The 9,119-nt window shown below is 39.2% G+C and overlaps 1 protein-coding gene across 1 annotated transcript in view; it reads left to right on the top strand.

The window, feature by feature from the left end:
• Positions 1 to 628: 628 nt before the first annotated feature.
• The window catches only part of MYRIP (myosin VIIA and Rab interacting protein), a 425,120-nt gene continuing 416,629 nt past the window's right edge, over positions 629 to 9,119 (top strand). The window contains exon 1 of the mRNA XM_011984307.1: positions 629 to 858. The gene's annotated coding sequence lies outside the window, so the exon portion shown is untranslated. The remainder of the gene's footprint in view (positions 859 to 9,119) is intronic.

Raw genomic sequence — 9,119 nt, 5'->3', positions numbered from 1 at the left:
CCGGCCGCCATCGATGACCCCGGTCGCAGACCTGCTTCAGGCTGGCCAACCCGTGTGAGTACCGTACGCCTCCCTCTTCTCCCCTCTGGCAGCTTTGCGCCACTCTCCCCTCAACATTGCCGCAACTTCGGGGGTGGGTGTGTGAAGGTGTGGAGGTGTCTCTCACGCTCCCCCGCACCCTGTGCGCGTCCGGAGCCAGGAACCCTAGGCGCGGCCAGTCAGCCTCTGCGGAGGGTCGAAGGGCGGGGGTACTTGAACTTGCTCAGGGATCATCGCGGAGTCAGAATCGCCTCTTTCTCTCGCTGCTGGGGCGGGAGCTCGCCTCTGCGTTTCCCTCGCGTTTTCCGATCCCGGCTGGCCACGTAGCGCTTGGGCTGCGGTTCACCGCGTACCTACTGCGCTGCGGGCGCACCGGCGGGACGCCTCAAACCATCCGGTAAGCGCCCCGCAGCAGCCCAGCGCAGTGGACCTGACTCTTTCAAACTCTTAATTTCTGTAAAACGGGGCTAATCAGGGACTCGTTCAAGGTCACAGCTGGTGCTCAGAGTTAGAACACAGGTGGATTGCGTCTGGCCCTCGCCTGCGGGCTGCCTGGGGAGTGGAGCGCTGTTGGCGGGGCAATCACTTCAGCTTCATCCCGGATTCCTCCTCATACTCCCTTTCCGCCACAGCCGCCAGACTTGAAAAGGTAGGGAGCCAATCCTAGGGGGCTCTACATAGATTTGGAGGTAACGGCGGGGAATCTTCCTGATGGAGGCGTGGAGCGGAAAGATTCAGTGGTGGGAACCCCAAGACCTGAGGCTTTTTTGGAGCACTTGCTCCCCTTCTTGTTCCTTAATTTACTGACGTCTTGGCAGGGTAGGGGAATTTGTTCTTAGATCCGTCCTGCTCCTCTTTTCTTTTTCCAAATAAGCACCGTCCCCAAGGATAAGTACGAATCTCAAAACTCTTAAATGCACACACCGGTTTGGGCCTAGGGACTTCCTAAGAGAAGCGAGTACGCTGTGAGCTTGGTTCGCTAACGTTGGCTCCTATCTGCTCCTAGAAATTGCCTTCAGTCTGGCTTCATTTCCATGCTCTCCATCTCTCCGACCATGATCTCGATTTGTTGATTTTCCTGACACTTTCTTAGGGGAGGAAGACCGAGACTGGGAGCTGGCCAGTCTTGGTGTATGTAAATGACGTCGAATGTGATTCTTTTACTCCAGGTCCTTTGAGGTGGCTCCAATGGGGCCGCCTGTGGTGTTGTGGGCGCTTCTCAGAGCTCTGCGCTGGGGAGAGGGTCACCTACCCTCTCTTGCCATTATCACCTTGTCCCTTCAACTCAGCCTCCCCCACCACAACTCTGAAACTCAGCCATGAGATCACTACTTAGTTTTGTGATGACTGACCAGCATCTTTGAACTTGAACTTTTTCATTTATGAAATGGAATAATCCCCGCCGCCTTTCAGTCTTACCAAGGAACTTGGAGTTCAGAGGATATGATAAATGTGACAGTGCACTGGGGTTTTATTAAAAAGTCGAAGGAAGATGGTTCAAGGCATCCTGGGCTATAGGTGGAAATAGAGGTAATTTAAAAAATTTTACAGCAATATCTGGGACCCTGTTTGCAGATTTAAAAATCTTCTTTTTAGAGAAATTTAGTTTACCAAGACTTTGAACATACTGCTTTCCATCTTCCTGCTCATGTTCCTTTGCCTGGCCATGAGCAGCTGCATCTCTCCTAATTACCCACCCCTACCTCCATCTGCGAGCTGTCTCTGTGGGCCAGAAGCTGTGTCTGTGGGACTGTTTCTGGAAAGTGGGGGGAGGCTCTGTGTGTGTGGTGTCTCTGAGGAGTCAAAGTGTGTCTCTAGAGATGGTGTGTATCTCTTGGTGGCTCAGTGTTCTATGTGGTCTGGGTTTCATCGGCGTGTATGGTGGAAGAAGGGAGAGTTATCTGGCTGCAGAATTTGTTCACTTTTGAGAAAGTGAAGTGTTAGCCATACTCAGCTCAGTCGTTTAAACTAGCGGTAGCATAGATTATGTCCTGTCTCCTTTCTCCCTGCCCAGAGGGATTCCTGATGGCTGAAAAATATCCAGTAGAAAACAAGGCTTCCCCCTGATTTTGCCTTCGAGTTATTTTTGTGTATGCACAGACTCTTGTCTGAAAGCCAAGTTAAAGGCAGATGACTGATCAGACCTTGGTGAATTTAGCAGTCTATTGAAGTATAATTCCAGAAAATAGTGCAGTTCTGAAGGATACACTCAATGGATTTTCACAACTGAGCACACCTGTGTAACCAGTGCCCTAATTAAGACCCAGAATATTTCCAATCTTCCCATTACCCCTACCTACAGACACTATCCTCCAAGGGTAGCCATCATCCTGCTTAGTTTTATCAGGTTGGTTTTATTTTAATTACTGTTGTTATTTATTTTATCATTTTAGTTCCCAAGCTAAAATGACACTTCTTGATGATTTTCTACCTCCTTTTTAATAAATGCAAACCAAGAGTAGTTATACCTAAACCAGTACAGAAAAATGGAAGAATTCAGCCTTACAATCTGAGTGAAGAGTGACTTGGTTGTCCCACCACACCCTGATCATTAGTTATTTGGTGGTATAACAAACCTGATCCCAGATGTAACAGTGCTGACATTGGTCAATGGAGGCTGGCTTGTTCCCATAAGAGCTTTTTCATAGAGTGAATTAAAGTAATGCAAATATGAAATTATGTGATATTAAAATATGAATGAAGAAAAAATGAATAGATTCTCATTTGGTACGTAAAAATGAAATATTTTGAATTCTTCGAAGATAAAAAGTTGACAGAGAATCAGAATTTGAAAGCTGACTGATTTATGAACTGTTGATGTCGTTGCCACATGGTGGCGCCAGGTTGGCTGGAGAACTGAAATACCTACCATCTTTTCCCAAGCTCTCAGAAAGGAATCCCAGGAATAAAATCCAACAACTCATATCTCCGAACGTGATTTCCAACTACTATTTTCCATATCTAGCAAGTACATCCCTTGTGTGGTCCCTACTACTAAATCCATGGGTAGAACTCTATCCCAGCTCTTTATGAAGATGGCCCATGGGATGGGGGCACACACTTGTTGGAGGGAGCTGGAGGTGAGACACTGTTACCTTTTCCTCAGTAAGATGGAGTTAAGGTGGTATGTCCTTGTGATTTGAAAGAGGGTTAACTGAGAAGCAAGCTTAGGTCACCTCATCCTACCCCAGAATCTCTTCAGAGGTTTGAGGGAAGGAGTTCTCATTCCAAAGGCTGGTATCTCTTTTCACAGAGCCCTGTCCATGCTGAACCTGGAAGAATATATAGGCCTGGCTGTAGCCACACTGCTGTTGCTGGAAGACATGTCCCGATATCCCACAGAGCACACCCAAGTTACCCAGGAGATGTGGGGATGTTGTATCCAGATATGGAGAAGGCTAAATGGACCCAGCTGGTGCCCTTCTCCCATCTATCACCTTTTGTTTTTATTGTCAGCACGACTGAGATGCTGTTTAGAAGATTGTATTCATTTGGTAGCTTCCATGCCCATCATCACCAAGAGTGTTGAGTGTTTGTCATGTGCTGGACACTATAATTATATTTGTTTACTCTTCACAATAGGAGGAGGATGGCTTTCCCATTTTATAGATAAAGGAACTGCTCCTTGAAAGTTACACACTCTACGTTTACACACTATGAAAGCCAGAGTGAAGGTTAAGAGCCGAGTCCCTGAGACAACATCCCTAGCTGAGTTGTACTCTTCTGTAGCGGCGAGGAGGTGGAGGGGAGTCTTATATATAATTCTTTTGTCCTCCCTGGCACCTTCTCTAGCACTTTACATGTAGCCACTTAAGTGTAAGTATGGAATTGCTGTAAATAGAAAATTCTGTCATAAGCAAGAAGGACAGTGAAAGAGGAGAACTTGTGGTCGATTCCATTCAACCTGCAATGTTGGGACTCAGTGTGCCTACTAGTTTTATTATGTGTTTAAAACACCATGTTATGGATACCCATCCTAACTATTTTTTGTGATTTTTTTTTCACCTTTTTTTACATGTGTTGGTAACATATATTGATCATTGTAAATCTAGTTGATTCATTTTAGCTTAGCATTCCTTTGCTATGCCACAGTTTATATATTGATGAATAAAAGATTTTTCTATCTCTTGCTATTATTAAATATATTTCAAGGAATATTCTTGACAAGATCTTGTAGAAATGTACAAGAGTGTGTCTTGGGCATATATCCTCAGAAGGTGAATAACTGGGTAGTAGGATATGTATGCTTAAATCAACATTCATCTGTTATTTTAGCTCTCCTAGGTTTGGCAGGTTGCCCTCCTACTACATTGTGTTGGAGTTCCTTGTATTCCCATATCTTTGGCTGTGACTGGTATTAATCAGATGTTTTGATTTGGGCTAATCTGAGAAGCATGGAATGTATTTCACTGCTCTTTTACTTTGCATTTCCCTTAGAGATTATCTTTTTAATATATAGTTTTAATATAGTTTTACAGTTTTCTTTTTTGTGTCTTGCCATTCATTTTTTTACTGGCAAAATTTTGTTTTTCATAGTTGGGTCTTTGAACTCCTCTGAAATTTATATATCTGTGTTGTTGAGGCAGGGGTGTAATTGTTTTCCATATTGAAAACCATTTACCCCATTATCATTTCATGAATAGTTTACTATTTTCTCACTTATTTTGTTGCCATCTCTGACATAGGCTAATTTCTGTTATATCCTTGGATCTGTCTCTTGACTCTCTGTTCTACTCATCTTTTTGTGATTCCTGAGCTAATACCGTTTCATTTAATTATTAAAGCTTTATAATAAATCTTCTCTTCTTACCCTTTTCCCCTAAAACTGTCTTGGCTGTTCTTGATGCTTTAGGCTTCAACATGAATTTTAGGATCTATCCATTCCTATGAAAATTCCTGTTATAATTTACATTGAATCTAAAGGTTAATTAGAGGAGACTTTTTATCTTTTCACTATTGATATGTTCCTTTCATGGACATGGCCTATCTCTATACATTATCTTTTAGGTCATTCTGCAAGACTTTATAATATTCTCCATAAAGGTCTGAAACTTGTATTAGGCACCTTATAGGTTTTCATTATCATTTTTCAATTAACAGCTCTGTTGACGTATAAGTCACATACTATACAATTCACTCATTGAAAGTTTACAATCAGTGTTTTTAGTAAATTTGCAGGGTGTGCAGCCATCAACACAATCTAATTTTAGAATATTTTTGAACCCTGCAAAATAAACCCTGTACCCATTAGCAGTTATTTCTCGGTTCTCATCCCTCCAAACACCCTGCCACACACCCAGCCCTAGGTAACCTTACCAATCTACTGTCCGAGTCTATACATTTGCCAATTCTGGATATTTCATATAGATGGAATCATACGGTAATATAGTATGTGGCATTTTGTGTCTGGCTTCTGTCACTTAGTGTAATATTTTCAAGGTTATCTATGTTGCTGAATGTATCATTGCTTCATTCCTTTTTATTGGTGTATTTCATCATATATATACATCACATCTTAGTATCCCTTCATTAGTCCTTAGAAGTTTTATTGCTCTTGTGAATGGGATCATCTCTCCTCTAGCTACATTTTAAAAATTGGTTATTGCCAGTATATAGTAAAGGGGCTGGTTTTATGTATTCCAATTTTCTATTTAGCATTTTTGTTGGCTTGTAGATTCTCTGGATGTTCTGTAGAAAGCCATAGGTACTACAAGTAATGGTGGTTTTGATTTTTCTGTTTTAAAACTTTATATATTTTTTCCTTTGCATATTACACTGCCTAGGGCCTCTGGCATAATGTAGAGTAATAGTGGTGATAGTGGACCTCCTACTCTGGTACGACTTTGATAATGCTTTTAAATATTCACCAAGTGTATGGTGGTTACTTTAGGCTTGTGGTAGATACGCTTTAACGTGTTAAGGAATTGTATACTTTTGGTATTCTAATAGTGTTTGTTTTTTTCAATTATGCTTCTGTCAAATGTTTATCATATTCCTTTTTTATATCCTCTTTAACCAAGTTGAATTATTAGCTATAATGTCAATTCATTTTGTTTTCCTTCCAAAGTTTGTATTATGAAAACATTATATTTTCAAGCATAAAATTATATTTTAATGTTGAATTTGCCTTTTCAAATCATACTGACACCCTATCCTGAGGGTAAACTCCCCTCGTAGGTATTTTTCTTTCTTCTCTTACTTGAGGATCAGCGTCTTGAAGAAAGATCAGACCAACTGAAGAGGCAAATAAATATGAAGCACTCTGGACAGTGCCTGGCACATAAGTATTAGTTATTATCATAATTATACAATGTAGTTAGTAATAAATTATCAAAGAGCATTGATTTGGAGTCCTGAGGAGGAGGATTCACTAGGGGGACGCCTGCCCAAATGGAGTGGCTAATGGGGAATGTGGGATTTGACCTGGCATTTGAAATTAAATTAAACTAAACGTGTTAATATAAAACGTACTTATAGAAATATAGGCAAACAGAAAGAAAAAAGTAAAAATCACCTATATTCCCACCACTTAGTCACTTTTGAAATTTTTATATATTTTTTTCCAGAGGTCATTTGATATTGTATACATAGATGCAAACGTTATGAAATATTCATTTTCGGAATCTCACTAGTTATTAAGCCTTCATAATGATAACAGCCTTCACATCATCACATGAAAACATTCATTAATGAACTGTCCACTTATATGTAGGTCCCCATTCTGATGTCTTAACATAGCACTACTGAGTGTCTGTCTACTAAGCATCATTTTCTTTATGGGCCAGTTGCTCCTCAGTTATATAGGATTTTATTGGACATGATAGTGCAAATTCATTGTAGAGTAGAATTGCAAATCTTGCAAAAGATGGAGAACTTCGTGAAATTGATGAAACTAGGTTGACAATCTGCAGAAAACATTTGCTCGTTGTTGAACACATTGATTGCTGACAGCCTTAAACCTGGTAAGGACCGAAAAAAGAGAGTATCTGCATGCTCCAGAAGAGAATGAGTGGAATGACAAAATAGGGAGAGGTCCTTTTGATGCCAATCCTCAAATAATTTTGCTCAAAAGTGATACTCTTTCTGAGCTTGTCAAAAATGTCAAATGCTCATTGAAGGATGTTTTGTACTCTTTAAGTTTACTGGGAAATTTATGCCCCAAATATGAAAACATGATTTATTTTAAGGTAGCATTTTCCACCAGAAATATAATGCTAGGAATACATGCAGTTTAAACTCTTCTCATGGGCACATTTAAAAAGTTTTTTAAAATGGTGGAACTAATTTTAGTAATATATTTAATTCAGTATATCAAATATACTTTTGTATACATTTCAAGATATAATCAATATAAAATTATCAATGGAATGTGTGACATTCTTTTTTCTATACTAAGTCTTTGGAATCTAGAATGTATTTTATACCCACAACACATTTCAACTGGACTAGTCACATTTCAAGTGTTCAGTAGCCACATGTGCTGGATAGTGTGGTTCTAAGAACTAGTGTAAAGTTGTATATCAAAATTTGCTAAAACGTTAAATAAAATGTATCTTCTTGTTTTTTCTCCCTTAAAAGGTAATACTAATCAAAACTTTATTTCCCATTATTTACTGTGATATTTTAAGTGGATTCACTTTATCTGACTTTTCTCTGGTAACAAGTATCCTTGAATAATATGGACCACATGAATTTTTTTTTAAATAAAGTGATACTTTAAAAAACTTAACAACATGTCAGCAACTTTAATGCCAGTATTTATTCTTCTGTCATTACTTTCATCCTTCAAATAATCTGTTTGATCTATATACCATAATTTGTTCAATGAAACCATTCTTTTAAGACACTAGGCACTTTAGACTTTTATCAACTTCAACTTTGTAGACATTCTTTGTTTTCTTGAGATGAAGTACTTTGTCAAAGTTAGTTTACTTTAAGCTTTTGATATATATTTTCAAATAACCCTCCAGAAAAGTTTATAAATTTATCTTGCCATTAGTAGTATATGAGTATGCCAAATTCCCATGCCTTGCCCTTGATAAGTATGATTATTAAATAACAATGCTAGTTTCTTGGGCAAAAAGAAGAACCCCAGAACCTTGCTTTTTATTTCACCTTTCTCTACTGGTGAGGCAGAATGTATCTGCATATTTATTGGCTCTTCATGGCCAACTTCACTATAGAGTTATCCATGGAGGTTGCTTTTTATTTCCTGTGCATTCTGTAACTTGCATTTATTACTTGGTGTTTTTGAAAGAATAGTTAAGTTGTTTTACCCAGATCATGTTCATATTTTTAACTACTAAATACCTTTCCATCATATGAAATAACATGTTTTTTTAATGTGTTTTTCTATGATAGACTTTTGATTGTTTCTTTAATTTTGGGGGGGTATTACATAGATGCATTCAGTAAACATCCTTGAAATTTATTTATGCACATGTACAAGAAACTCTTGAAGATATATGCCTAGAAGTGAAATTGCAGGGTCTTATTTTATGTAAACTTTGAATTTGACCATTTCATGCCAAATTACTCCCCAAAGTGACAATACTAATTTAAATTGCTATAGCAATGTAGATGGATAGTATCTGTCACATTAAGGAGATAATACTACAGAAGGAAGAACAAAGATGTTAAAGGAGAAAATATATAGGTATATATTTTTGTGTATATATAAATACCGTAAAGTTCAAATAGAAAGCTCAGAGGTTTGGACTTTTTCATTTTGAATATTGCATCATATAAATGATTATACATAAATATGTCATAAACCTCATATAAATATTTACTGGCCGGGCACAGTGGCTCATGCCTGTAATCCCAGCACTTTGGGAGGCCGAGGCGGGTGGATCACCTAAGGTCAGGAGTTTGAGACCAGCCTGACCAACATGGTGAAACCTCGTTTCTACTAAATACAAAAAATTAGCTGAGCATGGTGGTGCATGCCTGTAATCCCAGCTACTTAGGAGCCTGAGGCAGGAGAATTGCTTGAACCCAGGAAGCTGAGGTTACAGTGAGCCAAGGCTGAGCCATTGCACTCCAACCTGGGCAACAAGAGTGAAACTCCATCTCAAAAA

The sequence above is a fragment of the Mandrillus leucophaeus genome, unplaced genomic scaffold, assembly GCF_000951045.1.
Source record: "Mandrillus leucophaeus isolate KB7577 unplaced genomic scaffold, Mleu.le_1.0 Scaffold265, whole genome shotgun sequence".
NCBI lineage: Eukaryota > Metazoa > Chordata > Mammalia > Primates > Cercopithecidae > Mandrillus > Mandrillus leucophaeus.
Note: the sequence above shows the minus strand (reverse complement) of the source record. Positions and strands in the feature narration are given on the sequence as shown.